Source organism: Acinonyx jubatus, chromosome C2 (assembly GCF_027475565.1).
Source record: "Acinonyx jubatus isolate Ajub_Pintada_27869175 chromosome C2, VMU_Ajub_asm_v1.0, whole genome shotgun sequence".
Taxonomy (NCBI): domain Eukaryota; kingdom Metazoa; phylum Chordata; class Mammalia; order Carnivora; family Felidae; genus Acinonyx; species Acinonyx jubatus.
In genome coordinates, this window is record NC_069384.1 from 34,606,836 (window position 1) to 34,622,866 (window position 16,031).

Genomic DNA, 16,031 nt, shown 5'->3' on the forward strand with positions numbered 1-16,031 from the left:
ATTATATTCTAATTAAACTTATTAGCAGCATTATAGAAAAGTATTGTATTTTAGTTGCAAACAATTATATTAATCTATGTAATGTAGACTTACTATTCACAAATTATCTTCTGTTTGTACTTTAATGGTGAAGACCAAATACCAATTTGAATCAATTATGTTTAATATCTTGATTAGCAGCATATCTCTGGGAAAAAATAATAAAGTTTGCAAGATTTATGAAATTCAGACATACTTTAAAACCACAAATGCTTTCATTTCTTGAGAGCCAAAAATGAATGGAAATTAAGCTTAACGTATTAACTAAAAGCAAATAAACAAAACATATACCTAAATAACACTAATTTTGGTTCTAATTTAAGTAAGAACTTTAATATATGAAACTTTAACTCTTTAATTATGATATACCTAGGAAAGTGAATTATGATTAAATTCATATGCAACATTTCATAGTAAAGTTATAAGAAACAGGCCAGAAAAGAGAGACAAAAATGATTTAAAGAAATCATCATGCCTACAATACTGATTTTTTTCCTCTGGCATGTGGCCAAAACATTGTCTTTTCCAACAGGAATATAAGATTGATATTTTGGTTACAATTACATGGGAGATGTGTTTAAAGACAATACCCCAAAATATAATTGATTAATTGTTTTATTATTATTATTATTATTATTATTATTATTATATTTTTCATTTAAGACAAGGGAATACATAAGGTACCTGGGTGGCTCAGTTGGTTAAGCATCAGACTCTTGGTTTCAGCTCAGGTCATGATCTCACAGTTCCCGAGTTAAAGTCCCACATCAGGCTCTGTGCTGACAGTGTAGAGCCTGCTTGGGATTCTCTGTCTCCTATCTCTCTCTGCCCATAGCCCTCTTGTTCTCTCTCTCAAGCTAAATAAACTTAAAGAAAATTAAAAATGACAGGGAATACTTTATTCAAACCCATCAGAGAAACGGACAACTTGGGTGTGAAAAAAAGCATTGTATTTTCAAGCATTGGTCAGTAATTGTATATGAGAGTATATACTGCTACATACAAATTAACTGATTAGAACACAACTTTTCAATGTTTAAAACAATAAACTTCCCTGCAAAAGCAGCACTTTTGGGACATTTTTAACTTCAGTATTTCTCTCCTTCTTCACCCTCTTCTTTAACAGAAGCCATACCGACCTTCTCATAATTCTCAAGGGCAGCCATGTTATCATGGGCCTCAGAAAACTCTCCATCCTCCATGCCCTTGCCTATATACCAGTAAACAAAGGCATACTTGTCATACATCACGTCAAAATTGTGGTCCAGGTGAACCCAGGACTCAGCAATGGCTGTGGTGTTACTCAGCATGTACAGTTTGCTGTACTTCGGCCAGTTCTCCACCAGGTACCACAGTGGGAGGCTGGTAATTAATACCAACTTTGAAGCCAGTGGAGCACCAATCCATATACTGGATTATACCGTTGGTCTTGATGGTGGCAATGGCATCACTGACATCTTTTGGAATCATGTCACCACAGAACAGCAGGCAGCAAGCCATGTATTTACCATGGCAAGGGTCACATTTCATCATCTGGTTGGCTGGCTCAAATCATGCATTAGTGATCTTTGCTACAGAAAGTTGTTCATGGTAGGTTTTATCAGCAGAGGTGACAGGATCATGTGTGGCCAGAGGGAATTGGACATGGGGATAGGATATAAGGTTGGTCTGGAATTCTGTCAGATCAACATTCAGGGCTCCATCAAATTTGAGGGAAAAAGTTATGGAGAACATAATTTGACCTGTTAACCTATTCAGGTTAGTTTAGGTTGGGTGTTCAATATCAAGATTTGTATGACAGATGTATAGATTGCCTCATTAGCACAGAGTGCTCCAGGGTGGTATGGGTAGTGGGGATGGAGTTTTAGGGTTCAACTACAGCTGTGGAAACGTGGGGGGCTGGGTAAATGGAGAACTCCATCTTGGACTTCTTGCCATAATTGACATAGAGATGTTCCATCAGCAGGGAGGTGAACCTGGAACCAATTTCCCCTCCAAAGCTGTGGAAAACCAAGAAGCCCTAAAGACCTGTACACTGGTCAACCAGTTTCCTAATTCAGTCCGAGACAAGGTTAATGATCTCCTTGCCAATGGTGTAGTGCCCTTGGGCATAGTTATTGGCAGCATCTTCCTTGTCTGTGATGAGCTTCTCAGGGTAGAAAAGCTGGCAGTAGGTGCCAGGTGAGAAGTCCATTAATGACCATGGGTTCCAAGTCTACAAACACTGCCCTGGGCACATGCTTACCAGCATCCATTCACTGAAGAAAGTGTTGAAGGAGTCATTTCCTCCCCCAGTGGTCTTGTCATTTGGCATTTGACTATGGGGGTGGATAGGACTATTGGTGTTCCAAGCAGTAGCGCTCCCAGAAGGCATTGTCAGTATGGACACCAGCCTGGCCAACATGGATGGAGATGCATTCAAGCATCGTTGATCCTTTGCAGCTGTCAAGCAGATGGCAGAGAGGAAAACAGGAGGTTGTTGCTTCTTACAGTGGGACTCCTAGGCAGTCAATATAACAAAACCTGCCAGAATATAACTTATTAAATGAAATGTAAATTTTTTATTTTTAAATAATACTTTCTCTGTGTGGAAAGAGTAAACAATCTGATGGACCAATAATTCCTGATAAGGTGATTTCACTTCCATGAAATGCGAAGTGCTTTTTGAAAATGGTCTGCGTCCTTGGGGCACCCAGGTGGCTCAGTTGGTTAAGCATCTGACTCTTGATTTCAGCTCAGGTAATGATCTCACAGTTCATGGCTTTGAGCCCCTCATCAGGCTCTGCACTAACAGTTCAGAGCCTGCTTGGGATTCTCTCTCTCCCTCTGTCTCTGCCCTCCCCCACTTGTACTATCTCTCTCTCTCTCTCTCTCTCTCTCTCTCTCAAAATAAGTAAATAAATGTAATGCTTAAAAAAATAATAAAAAAATAAAAATGGTCCACACCCTTGACGAGTTCAAGTTTAGCAACATATAAAAAATATAAGTAACTAAATTATATTATCATATTTATTACTGCCTACATATATAGTACAAGGGAATGAGTAGTGAAGCTTATTTGAGATCAGTAAGGCTTCACAGAGATGGAGCTTATATACGAATAAATGAAATATGATGAGATATTCATCTAATGAGTCTAACATGTGCAAACAACATGTGCAAGAGAATAGAGAAACAAAGTAATATGATATATTCAGAGGATGTGAATTTGGCATTTCCAGAAGTTAAGAAGGGGAAGGGCTCGATGGATGGGTATGAGACTGCAGGGCAACTGTATCATAAGATGAGTCATAAGTTATACGATCCTGGGGGTTTTATTATGTAGATGAGAAAATATCTTAGAAAAGTTTCTATGTCAGCTATTCAAGATAGGATAGTTCACACTACTAGTGTAGAAGAGGAATTCACTAGTAGTGAGCCAGGAGACAGGAAACTTAAAAGGTTATTTTCACAGTTTGAATGATAAATTCAATAATACCTAACCTAAGAGAGAGGTGGTAAAGATGAAGTAGGACAGATTGAAAGCCATTTCAGTATGATTTAATGATTAAATTAATACATATATATAGTGAGAATGGGAGAGTCAAATTAAATTCCAGGAGTGTGGCTTTGGGGAGAAAGAAGATAATAGATTCAATTTGGGCATGTTGAATTTGAAGTTCCCATGGAGTACACAGATTATATAAATTCAGTAGAAAATCATATATACAAGTTGTGACCTTGGAGAAAAGGACAGGGTCATAATAGTATATTGGTGGCTATCATATTCAAGGTCCCAAGAGGAAGCTTAGGACACATTCAGTAATAATTAGAATAGTTTCATGAGGGTGCATTTACAAAGAGATGGATTGCAAAAGGATGGGTAGGATAAAGGAAACCAAAAGGATATTGAAGGAAGATGTTACTAACAGCAATAACTATTACATCTTTTAGACCTAAATAGATGAGAGAAAGTAAATTATACCTAAAGCCAGATGTAAAGATATATAGGGTGAAAGTGGCCATCAAACAGTGCCCATCTGTTGAGGGGCACAGTCAGGCAGAGAGGAGATATCATAGGAGGGGAATACATAACCGGATCTGACTTTCTTCCTTCTCTCTAAACTTCTGCTGGTGATCTCCATTGGCCAAAGCTGGTCAAAGGAAGACATAGTGCATGGAAGCTCATTGATATAGGACCTAAAGGTCTGCTTCTTAGGGCACAGAGCAAAGTGAGAGAGCCAGGAGTTAATCTGGAGTAAGCAGTAGAAGATACCCATCACAGAAGCACCAAGGGATGCTTACCTCAGGCAGAGTGTGCCAAACAAGTAAAAAGAGAGTCTCTGAGAGAAGAAAAGTGGGAAAAATCAGCACTGACAGTAAAATGAAAGGGAATTGATACAGTGGTTGTGATAGGATTGCCTAATGTTAGGCCACTCATGGAAAGTCAAACTGGTCATAATAGAAAATATGGAGAGGTCAGGAAACAAGAAAATGAGGACGGGAGAGTATATATTGTATATTGTAGGTGGTGATCCTAATAATAGTGTTAGTGGGGTGGGGTGATATTACAATGGATTAAGGAGTGAAAGGAAGTAAGGAAGTTAAAAGCAGTAAATGTAGATTCCTTTTTAAGGGTTTGTGAATTAAGAAAGAATAATGGTTAGAGGGGCAGTCAGGATGTGAGTTCCTTGAAGAAATGTTCAAAGGTTATGAGATTTATCTAATGTTTTAATGCTATAGTTTTAGACTCAGGAATACCATGATTCTACTTTAGAAAGGCAGCAATGTCCATATTAAACAAGGCCAATATAACCCTCAACAGAGAATAAACAACTACAATGTGAGTCTCTTCCTCTTGGTTCTCAAACTGTGTGTGCTAGAACCTGGGCAAGGGAGTATGTGAAATATTAACTAAATATGTTCTTAATCTGGTTTTCTAGGCCACAGTTTGACCTTTACTGATCTTGATGGTAAATGGAAGTATATTTCTGTGGCTACAGCCTACTGCTTAAAAAAGAAAGTCCCCAGATGTTTTTAAGTACTAGGTTTCAAATATCATTGATGATGAGACAGTACAGATTGTAGAGATTTTAATAGACAACAGGTTTCTATCTTCCTTCTTCAACTCATACTATGTATATACAAAATACCTTTATACTAGGAAATATAGTCAGTGTTGAGCAGTGGTTCTCAGTGGAGGGTTGTTTTGCACCCCTTAGGGGACATTTGGCAATGTCTGGAGACAAACTTGGTTGTCACAACTGGGCATGTGCTATTATCATGTAGTGGGCAAAAGCCAAGAATGCTGCTAAGCATCCTATAATGCACAGGACATCCACACCTACAATGAAATTTTATGCAGCCCAAAATGTTAATAGTGGGGCTGTTGAGAAATCCTGGTGTCCAGTTCTGAAGAAAGAGAGGAAAAATACAAGAGACATTAATCCTGCCCCTGCTCAGTGATTCCTCAAAAGGAAGGAGTAGATATGCTAGAGTTCCTTATGAAGGTGTGGTGTTTCAGAACTAGAAGAAACTGGGATTCTATTTTATAACTGAGTTTGTGAGTAGCAACCCACAAAGATGTCCTACCATACTGAGGCTTGAATGGGGGAGAAAAACTATGGCAGCATAGTGAGGAGTTCTGGACATAGGATGGCTTCCAGATCATCCCCTGATTTCCCACTCCACCAGAGTAACACGGAAGTAATCCAAAAATTCCTGGACCCAGGAAGGCTGAGAGTAAGGGCCATGTGCTTGCCAGTGACTAAATACAACGTAGAGAATTTCATAGAAGTCTCCATAAGGTAAGTGGTGCAAAGTTGCCAGCTGAACTTGTGGAAAGCTGAGGTGACTGTGCTCTCAAAGGGAGCAGCAAACCCTGCCGTTCTTCTCCATAAATGATCATCCCAGATCTGACAGCTGCTTGCCACCAAAGACTCTTCTGCCATAAACAGTTCATGCCCCAGCCTAACTGAAGGTCCCTAGGGAGCTGAGTGAGCTTCTGGGAGCAAGCAGTCAGGGCCCAAGTGAGACAATTAAGATGACTTTGTGAACACTTTGAGATGGAAGTTAAACAATATGGTAACTACTTTAAACAAACCAGGGTAAGGGAGTAAAAATCACAGGTGGACTTCATAAAGATTTCTGCATGAAGTGGGGAGATCAGAAACTTGGATTGAATTGAAAAAAGTTCAGTTTTAGAACATCTTAATTTTATTGACTTATATTGCAGATATTTCAGATCCACTGCACATTTAAAAATTAATATTGGTTATTCAACTGTTAAATTTCTCTTACTTAGGAATTGACTCCCCTGCCCCATGCCTCCTTAACAGGACTCAAGATTATATATGAAAGTATTTTACATTTATATTCTGCTTATACTGATTTCTAAAATCAGCTTATTCTGATTTCCTTATACATAATTTTCTGTCACAAAAAATATAGTGATTAAACTATTTTATGATTATTTCTTGACAATTGGCTATAATAGAGTTTATCCATGAATGTTTTTGTAATACTATAAAACCAGTACTCAATTTAAAGAAAAGCATCAGGAATGAGGGATCCATAAAAGCAGTATCACTGGGCCACCTAAGTTTTAGAAGAATATCATTAGGCATACAGTTATATTAAAGAACAAAATATAGCTTTATTTTATGGAGAACTGATAAATAAATAGAAGTTTTTTGGTAAAATATCCATAAATAAATCTTTGTGTCTAAAGTAGCTATTTTAAAAGATTGTAAGAAGCTTACAGAAATACTATGGTATTGCTTAAATAAATTCAGGAAGAAAACCTAATGTCAAGAAAAACTTTATCTCCTCTTCTCCAATTTCTTTTCTTGTATCCTTTTAGGAATGCCTTATTCATATATAAACTTTCTGAATGCATACAAGTGGCCCTGTTAAAGGTCTCCTGATCATCCTTGACAGTGGAAGTTTCCAGCTCCCCTTTTGCTCTCTCCCTGGTCACTACTACATTCACCTTCTACTGCCTAAGACCTCTCCATCCCCACCTCTTTGCACTTCTCACCCTGCACTCTAAAGCCTTTCCCCATTACTATTTTTTCAATGATACATCTCATTGTCAGACTTCTACCATACAGAGGGTAAGGGCTGGTAAGAAGGAGGGTAAGAGGTTAGGAAATGTGGGATAGACACTAATGAGTTATTATTTCAGATTTCATAGTAGCTGTAATCTCAAATGGGCACTCCCATCTTAGCTCTGCCATTGAAGAAGGTAAACTATTCTTTACCTTAATTGTAGAAATTTCCCAGGTTTCAGTCTATTATATGAGGCAAGAATTTGGGGATTTAGGCCATTGCTCGTTGTTTTTCTTTGAACTATCCAGTGCCATAAGAAGCATCTGCTCAACCTGCAGCCCTTGAATGCGTCCTTCCTGGCATTCTGTCCTTATGGTAGTTGCTCAGTTTCTCAAAGCCTTCAATGAGCTCTTTTTTTCCAGATTACTATAGATAAGATGTGAATCATAGATATGCTATGTCATGCTGGGTGTTAAGATTATTCTCCTAGAATAGTAGGTGAAGTTTTGGTTTGTTTGTTTTCAGCCCTAATTAAGCAAGATGAATAATTCTAAATTCCATCTTATTTACCAAGATTGTTTAAGGCTAGATTACTGTGGTACAACTCTGGATGCCCTGTGTGTATCATCATGGTAGCCCCTCCAGGGTCACCTCTGCAACCTACTCATGGTATTATTTTCTCCCCACCAGTCAGAATTATTTATTCCAGAAACTGCAGATTTTTCTTGTGAATTTGAACTGCCAAACAACTCATTTGGAAAAAAAAATAAACAAATATAACAGGAAAGCTAGACAGATAGGCTCAGAAAAACTCAGAAAACCTAACTGGCTAGAAGCCTAGGCAAGGTCATCTAAGGAAATATCTGTGGGTAGAGGGCCAAGGCTGCCACCACTGGATGCTGGGTTCTTCCACTGGCTCTGCTGTGCCTGGATTGTGGAGGCTACTACTGGCAGCACTTGACTACTTCCCTTGGACAGTCAGAATTAATTCTAACATCGCTCTACTTCCCTGGCATAAGCACCTACATGATGAAGCATAGCTTCCAGCAATCAGAGAGAACACATGTCTAATATTAAAGCTTCTTTATTGGAAGGTGGTCCTTAAATTTTACAAAGTTAATACATTGGTAAATTTCCCCAACTATAAATAAGGGCTGTGGGCTACAAATATTCCAGTGCTTTTTCAGATTTACTCTCCATCCTTTTGCACCCTGCTCTATGCCTTGATGCTGACTTGTGCAGACTCATCAACTCATCCCCTTACTGTCTGGCCTCAGCTTGGGTAGCCAATAGAAAGCCCAGGCAAGAGACCAGTGGGGGAGGAGAGAGATATGAAGGTATATCTTTCTTTCTTTTTCTCCTAGCAGTGTCTCCATGGACTGGCTATATCATTTGACAGAAGTGTTAGCTTTTGTAGGAGCCTTCTCCAGTTTTGTCTAGCTTTCTGGGTCACTGGGATCCTATAACTGCTCCCTTTGCTCCTTAAAACCTATGGATGGTAATGGCATGAGATACTACACTATCCCTTGTGGCTTCCTTTGCACTACGCTCATTTTTGTAAATTGCCTCTTAATTAAATCCTCCTCAAATTATCATCATTTAGATGTGCCATCTGTTTCTGACTGGGACCCCAACTTATATAGGCACCCTCAAAAATGTCAAGTGTCCTCTCTCAAGGTGTTTCTCCCTGTGGCCTCAAGCAGAGCTGTCCTGTAAGGAACACCTCATATTCCTCTCTGTTTTCCCCATTGTGGTCCTTTTTTGCTTTCTGAAAGTAGACACCTTTTCAAGAAAAAGAAAATTTCAGGGCTATTTTACTGTAATAGCTACATGAAAGAACTTAGGGAAGGAAATCCCAAAGCAAAACTATGTAAAATAGAGAAAACTGGGGGAAAAAAAACTATTGTATGGAAGAGTGGAGTGTTTTAACCCTTGAACTCCCAATAAGGACACAAATTGATTATACCAAAGTGTTACATGATGTTTTTTTACTTATAAAGTAGCACCTTCTATGTGGGGATGGATATGGGCATTGGAAAGGAGGGTAAGGAAAAGTCAGTTAGAAAACAGAGTAGTGGCCATCACCTACTGTTTAGCATTAAATGAAATAGCACATCGTAATCTGCTTATTTGCTATAGGCTATTATGTTGGAATGAGTCATGCAGCCAGTTAATGAGTTTAACAGACTGATTGAAGTCTATATATAAAATCAACATATTTTTAAATTTATGGATTTAGGAACATCTCTGGGTGTTTAGCTTTTAAAGAGATTTGTGATTTTTTTTTGTGTGCCTCAATGCCAGAATCTACCCTCAGTTTGGTAGTTAAATGACACATTATTTTCCTATTTTATGCATTATATTTTATTGTTATAATGGTTTAATGAATTATTCTTTCCAGGTATAACCTACTTTTGTACAAAGTATATCAAGAGTTTAGGCTAAAGGGATAAAAACAAATGGGAGGATTTCAGGCACCAGAACGTGGGGATAGTTGCTAAAATACGTTTAGAGAAAGTAGTTCTTAGGCACTTTTCATCACAATGTGTGTGTGTGTGTGTGTGTGTGTGTGTGTGTGTGTGTGTGTGTGTGTGTGTATTACCCTATTTTGCTTTGGCATGTGGCTAGAAGTAGATTTCTGTACCTGGCCTAATCATACCCTTCCTAGTTTTATGAGAAAAGAAACAGATGTAGCCCATGTCCCTCCTAGGTCCCTTCTGCACATATCTAAACCCTGCAGGTTGCTTACTGTGAATATCTGTGACTCTGCTGAGGGCATTGGTGTATCTTGTGGTGGGGGGGCATACTTGTTCCTTACACAAGGCCAGCTGAAAGGGCAAGTAAATGCTCCAGCAATGACATAACGAGACTTAGTGGGTAAATACCTCAGATTTTCCACCCCTTGATTGTGATGATGTCATCTCTTCCAACAGCCCTAATAAGATTGAGCCACTTGCCCAAATTGATACCTAGTCTGATAACCTACCTTTTATTGGTTTCCTTGTCCTTCCTGTCATACTGTCCCACTCCCCGAGTGGTGCTTTCTGGGATCACCTCTCAAATAAAGTACCTGTACTTGAATCCTTGTCTCAGCAATGGCTTCTGGAATCCAAATAGACAGTTGATGCCAAAAATGGTCATAAGAGAAGATCCTTAAGACAAGATTCTGGAACTGGATTAGTCACCAGCTATATGGCAATAAGGACCCTATAACTGGTGGTAAGCTGTGGTGTTGTAAATATCTCTGCTAAGAGTCTCACCTGTTGTGAATTGGAATGAGTTACAGGGGAACGAGATGCCTGAGTTCAGGCAATACTTCTAGCCTTTGGGAAATATGGGTAATGGTATAAGCATATGGCATTGGTTGGCGTATGACAACTGCAGTGAAGCCTTGTAGTATAAAAGTGACAGGCCTGAGGCAGCCAATTATCAGCTTAGCTTGGTATGATATAAAGACCGTTTCTTCCAAGAGTGGGAGGCCCAAGTGCTGACAGAAGTACATAGTGAGCTGCATTCATAGTCCTGGCAAGGCTCTTACACTGATGTTAGGGCCCTGCTGGGGAAAGAACAGACAATGTTACACGGGATAAGGATTTTCTGGTGGATACTTTAGGAGGAAATATATTATTTGCTAAATGAGTTACAGAATCTGTATATTATATACAGTAGAAAGTACTGGGAGAAAGTGCTTGAAAATGAATGCTAAAACTGGTACACCATGATAGAGGGTGGGGAGAGGAATTAAAGGCAGGAAAAGGCAGTTTATTGATATGGGGTATTCTCCTGAGATTCAAGATTAAGGTTCTAACACTTCCTTGGAAGAAATTTCTTAGAAAATATTAAAGAAGTGATTAATAGGTTTAGCAATGTGGTTATGTTAGAATGACTTTATTATGTAATACTAGAGAATAAACAAGTTGACTATGTTCACAGGTAGGACTTAGTATTTCTTTCTCTAAAGTGATAGAGAATGTGATAGTTAAGGGCATATAAATATTGTTGAGAAGTAGAGGTATTTTCTGTAGATCAACTAATGATAGGAAGTGAGAATGATACTAATTTGTAATTGCTGAGCCTATGTAGCTACACTCAACTATCAGAGATTTAGATGTAATTCATTAGACACCAGTCACTTGATGGCAAGTTGCTTGTATTGCACCCCCTACATACTGGGAGAAAGGACAATTTATCCTTATTGGTATTGTAAAGTATCTCCAATTTGGGTTTACTTTTCTACCTGCTCCAATGTCTAAAGATTTGAGATTGCACATACCACTGCCTTCATTCTATGGTAAGGGAGTTATGACATTAAGCCCTTAACCACAGGATTTACTCATCCCATCATAGACTGTACCCTTCAGAAGTTGCAAGCCAGCCAGAACTTTAACTGGGTCTCTAAGAAGCTATTCCAATGTTCCTTTACTGATTTCTTTCCCTTCTCTGCTTCCCTTCACACCTTCACTCCTCAGTGATGTTTCCTTGGGATCACATCAGAAATAAAAGACTTGCACTTGAATCCAAGTCTCAGGATTTGTCTCTGTGAAATCCCAAACTGAGAAATATATCTGACTTAAAAGATAGGTAACTAAAAGGTGTATGATCTCTATCAGTTAGGTATGGGTTCAGCTTCAAGCAATAGAAAACCATATAATTAAAACTTAAATACCCAAAGAATTGTTTAACATAATTACAATTTGGAGATCTTCAATCCAGGGCTGGTACAGTCTCTCAGTTATGCCAACAGGATCCAGGCTCTTTCTCAGGTGTTCACATATACACCTTATTGTTCTATGTCACAAGAAGGCTGTGACATCATGTGATGTGACATAGGCCTCATATCGTTTTCTGGGCAAATAGAAGTAGGAAACATTTAGAGGAAAAGACAGAATCAGCAGATATCTACCTAAATTTTTCAGTGGGAATAGTGAGAACATGGATATCCATAGCAGCAAAAGTGTTTGGAAAGCTGGAGTTTGAGTAGTTGAGTTTACGAGCTTTTGCAACCTTTATAATAAAAGCATAGGAGAAAAAGGATGAAAAGGGAGGTTCAATCAAACAACCCATAGTGTTACTATATGAATAGGCAAACTGAGAATTAAAAAAAAAAAAACTGACCTAAGTTTTAATCTACTTTTTTCCATTTTCCAAATAAACAAATAATAGGGTGCAATGTTAAACTATAATACTCCATAGAGTATTTTAAATGTGAAAGCACTTAAAATAATTCACCACATTTAGTTGCCAAGTTTTCACATGCCCTATTTATTAATTTAAAAAATATATATTAAGTCTCTACTAACTGACTTCCGTGAGCACTACAGACAAGATTTCTGCTCTTTAGTTTCTGTTCTATGTATAAACTCATTCAAACTGCCTGGTTGCATCAGAGTAACTAATAAGAATTATTTATTTTGGGGGGCCATACAAATTCATTAAAATTTGCAAGAATTTTAAAATTCTAACTGTAAAAACATTTTTGTCCTCTTAATAATTAGAAGAACATCAAAATTAACTTTTCTGATTCTTAAATATTTTTCAAGAATTTCCAAATAATTTCTGATACTTATTTTTCTCATACAAGGACATCCAGGATCTTTAGCCTCAAAAACTGTAAATTGTTGAACTTACAAAAAAAGCACAAAATATAAAAACTGTAAAAGAGGATATACCTGTTTTTGCTCATAACCCTGAGTTATTGGCAATATTCCTCATATGCGATTATTTGCTATTACTTGCATCTTTGCTCTGTAGACTCCTGCTTTCGACTAAATGGCCGCAGATGAAAGCTGACACTAAAATCTGGAGCATTCAATTATTTTTCTTTTTTTGTGGCAGCAAATGATTTTTTCTCTGCCAATTTTGTCTGTTAGGTTAACGGTCTTACATATTTTTAATTGCTATTTCTATCTGCACTCATATATTTTCACACCTCCTATAAGTAATATAACAGCAAGATTTTTATCACCACAACTGGTGGACACCTGTGTCATCCTATTGACCATTTAGGGAAATGTTCCCAAGCTGTAACAAAGCCATTTCTATGTGCTCACTCACTTTACCCTGCAGCTTCTCTGAAAACTATTTTTGTAGTGAAAAAAAAAAAACCTAAAAAAAACCCTTATAATTGATATAATTGATATACAAAGTTGTAACGTATTTGAAATGTATATAGTGGTGATTTGATATACATAGACATTGTGAAAAGATTCCCCCATCTAGTTAATTAGCAAATCTATCACCTCACATATTTATCTTTCTTTGTTGCTGTAGTTGAGAACATTTAAGTTCTACTTTCAGCAAATTTCAGTTATATATTGCAGTATTATCAACTATAGTCACCATGTTTTATGTTAGTCTTCATACTTTATTTATATTATAGCTGGAAATTTGTATCTTTTCACCAACCTCTTCCTATTCACTCCCCCTCCTCCCAGCGCCTGGCAACCAACTACCAACTACTTTTCTACTTTTTCTGAGTTTGACTTTTTTGTTTTGTTTTAATATTCCACATATAAGGGATATCATGCAGTATTAGTCATTCTCTGTCTGGTTTACTTCACTTAGCATAATGCCCTAAAGTTCGATGCATGTTATGGTAAATGGCAGGATTTCCTCCTTTCTCAAAGCTGATTATTATTCCCTTGTGTTTGTACATGTACATATCAAGTTTTCTTTCCATTCATCCATCAATGGGCACTTACATTATTTCCATGTTTTGGCTATTATGAATAATGCTGCAACAAACGTCACAGTGCAAATATATTTTCAATGTATTTTTCAATATATGGTAATTCTATTTTTAATTTTTTGAGGAACCTCCATACTGTTTTCCAGAATGGTTGCACCAATTTACATTCCCATCAACAGTACACGTTTCCCTTTTCTCTACATTCTCACCAATTCTCGTTTTCTTGTCTTTCTCATGATGGCCATTCTGGTGAGTGTGAAATGATATCTCATAGTGGTTTTGATTTATATTTCCCTGATGATTAGTGTTGTTGAACTTCTTTTCACTCAGCTATTGACCATTTGTATGTCTTCTACAGAAAAATGTATGTTCAGTTCCTCTGCCCCTTTTTAACTGGGTTTTATGGCTTGTTATTTAGGTGTATGAGTTTTTTCTTTAATATATATTTTGGATATTAATTTCTTATAAGTTATATGATTTGCAAATATTTTCTCTTATTCAATAGATTCACTTTTTTTTTCCTGTGTGGAAGCTTTTTAGTTTGATGTAGTCTCGCTTGTTCATTTTTGCTTTTGTTGTCTCTGCTTGTGATATCATATCCAAAAGTTATTTCCAAGACTGATGTCAAGGAGCTTACCCCCTGTATTTTCTTCAGGGGTTTTTATGGTTTCCAGTCTTAAATTTAGGTCTTCAATCTATTTTGAATTGATTTTTGTGTATGTTGCAAGGTAGGGATTCTTTTACATGTGGCTGTCCAGTTTTCCCAACATCATTCACTGAAAATGCTATTCTTTCCCAATTGTTATTCTTGGCTCCTGTGTTGTAAATTAATTGTCCAAATAGGAATGGGTTTATTTTTGGAATCTCTATTCTGTTTCATTGCTCTATATGTTTGTTTTTATGTGAATACTATATGATTTTGATTAGTATAGTTTTGTAATAAAGTTTGAAATCAGGAAGTGTAGTGCCTCCAGCTTTGTACTTTCCCAAACTGCTTCAGCTATTTGGGGTCTTTTGTGGTTCCATACAAATTTATTTTATTTTTTTAAACTTCTGTGATTAATACCATTGAATTTTGATAGGGATTTCATTGAATCTATAGATTGCCTTGCACAGTATGGACATTTTAATAATATCAATTCTTCTAATCCATGAACAAAGAGTATCTTTCCATTTATTTATGTTTTCTTTCATCAATGTCTTATAGTTTTCAGAGTAGAGATCCTTCACTTACTTGGTTACATTTATTTATAGGTATTTTACTATTTTTGATGCAATTGTAATAATTGGAACTGTTTTCCTGGTTTCTTTTCTGATAGTTTTTTTTATTAATAGATAGAAACACACTGATTTTTGTATATTTATTTTGCATCCTGAAACTTTACCGAATTTCTTTATTCCAACAGTTTTTTGGTGGAGTCTTTAGGATTTTCTCTGTATAAGGTCATCTCATCTGCAGACAATTTTACTTGTTGCTTTCCAATTTGGATGACTTTTTTTTCTTGCCTAATTCATCTTACTAGGACTTCCAGTACTATAAAAGTGGTAAGAGTGGACATCCTTGTTCCTGATCTTACAGGAAAAGCTTTCAAGCTTTTCATCGAGTGTGATGTTATCTGTGGGTTTGTTATATCTGTTCTTTATTATGTTGAGTTATATTTTCTTTATAATCAGTTTGTTGTTTTTATCATGAATGGATGCGGAAAATTATTAAATGTTTTTCTGCATCAATTGAGATGATCATATGATTTTTCTCCTTCATTTTGTTAAGGTGATATATCACATAAGTTGATTTAAAATATTAAATCATCCTTCCATCCCTGGAATAATTCCACATGATTATGGTGTCTGATCCTTTTAATGTATTGTTGAATGTGGTTTGCTAATATTTACTGATGATTTTTTGCATATGTGTTTACCCAGGAAATTGGCCTGTCATTTTCTTTTTTTCTGGTGTCCTTGTCTGGTGTTATCAGAGTAATTAACGCTATCCTTATAAAATGAGTTTTGGAGTGTTTCCTTTTCTGTATTTTGGAATAGTTTTAGAAGGATTGGTATTCATTCTTTAAATGTTGGAGTTCCAGAGAAGCCATATGGTACTGAACTTTTCTTCATTTGGAGATTTTTGTTTACTGCTATGTCCTTAGTCAACATTAATTTGTTCAGATTTTCTATTTCTTCATGATTCAGTCTTGGTAGGTTGTATGTTTCTAGGAAGTTATCCATTTCAAGGCTGTCCAATTTTTGGAATATAATTGTTCATAGTGGCTTTACA

The 16,031-nt window shown here is 36.9% G+C and overlaps 1 long non-coding RNA gene and 1 pseudogene across 1 annotated transcript in view; both read right to left on the reverse strand.

Annotated features, from left to right (window-relative positions):
* The window catches only part of LOC113604785 (uncharacterized), a 207,251-nt gene extending 195,403 nt beyond the window's left edge, over positions 1-11,848 (reverse strand). Inside the window, exon 1 of the long non-coding RNA XR_003426803.2 lies at positions 11,760-11,848. This is a non-coding gene — a long non-coding RNA (uncharacterized LOC113604785). The remainder of the gene's footprint in view (positions 1-11,759) is intronic.
* LOC106984279 (tubulin alpha-1 chain-like) lies at positions 238-2,688 on the reverse strand (annotated as a pseudogene).
* Positions 11,849-16,031: the final 4,183 nt, after the last annotated feature.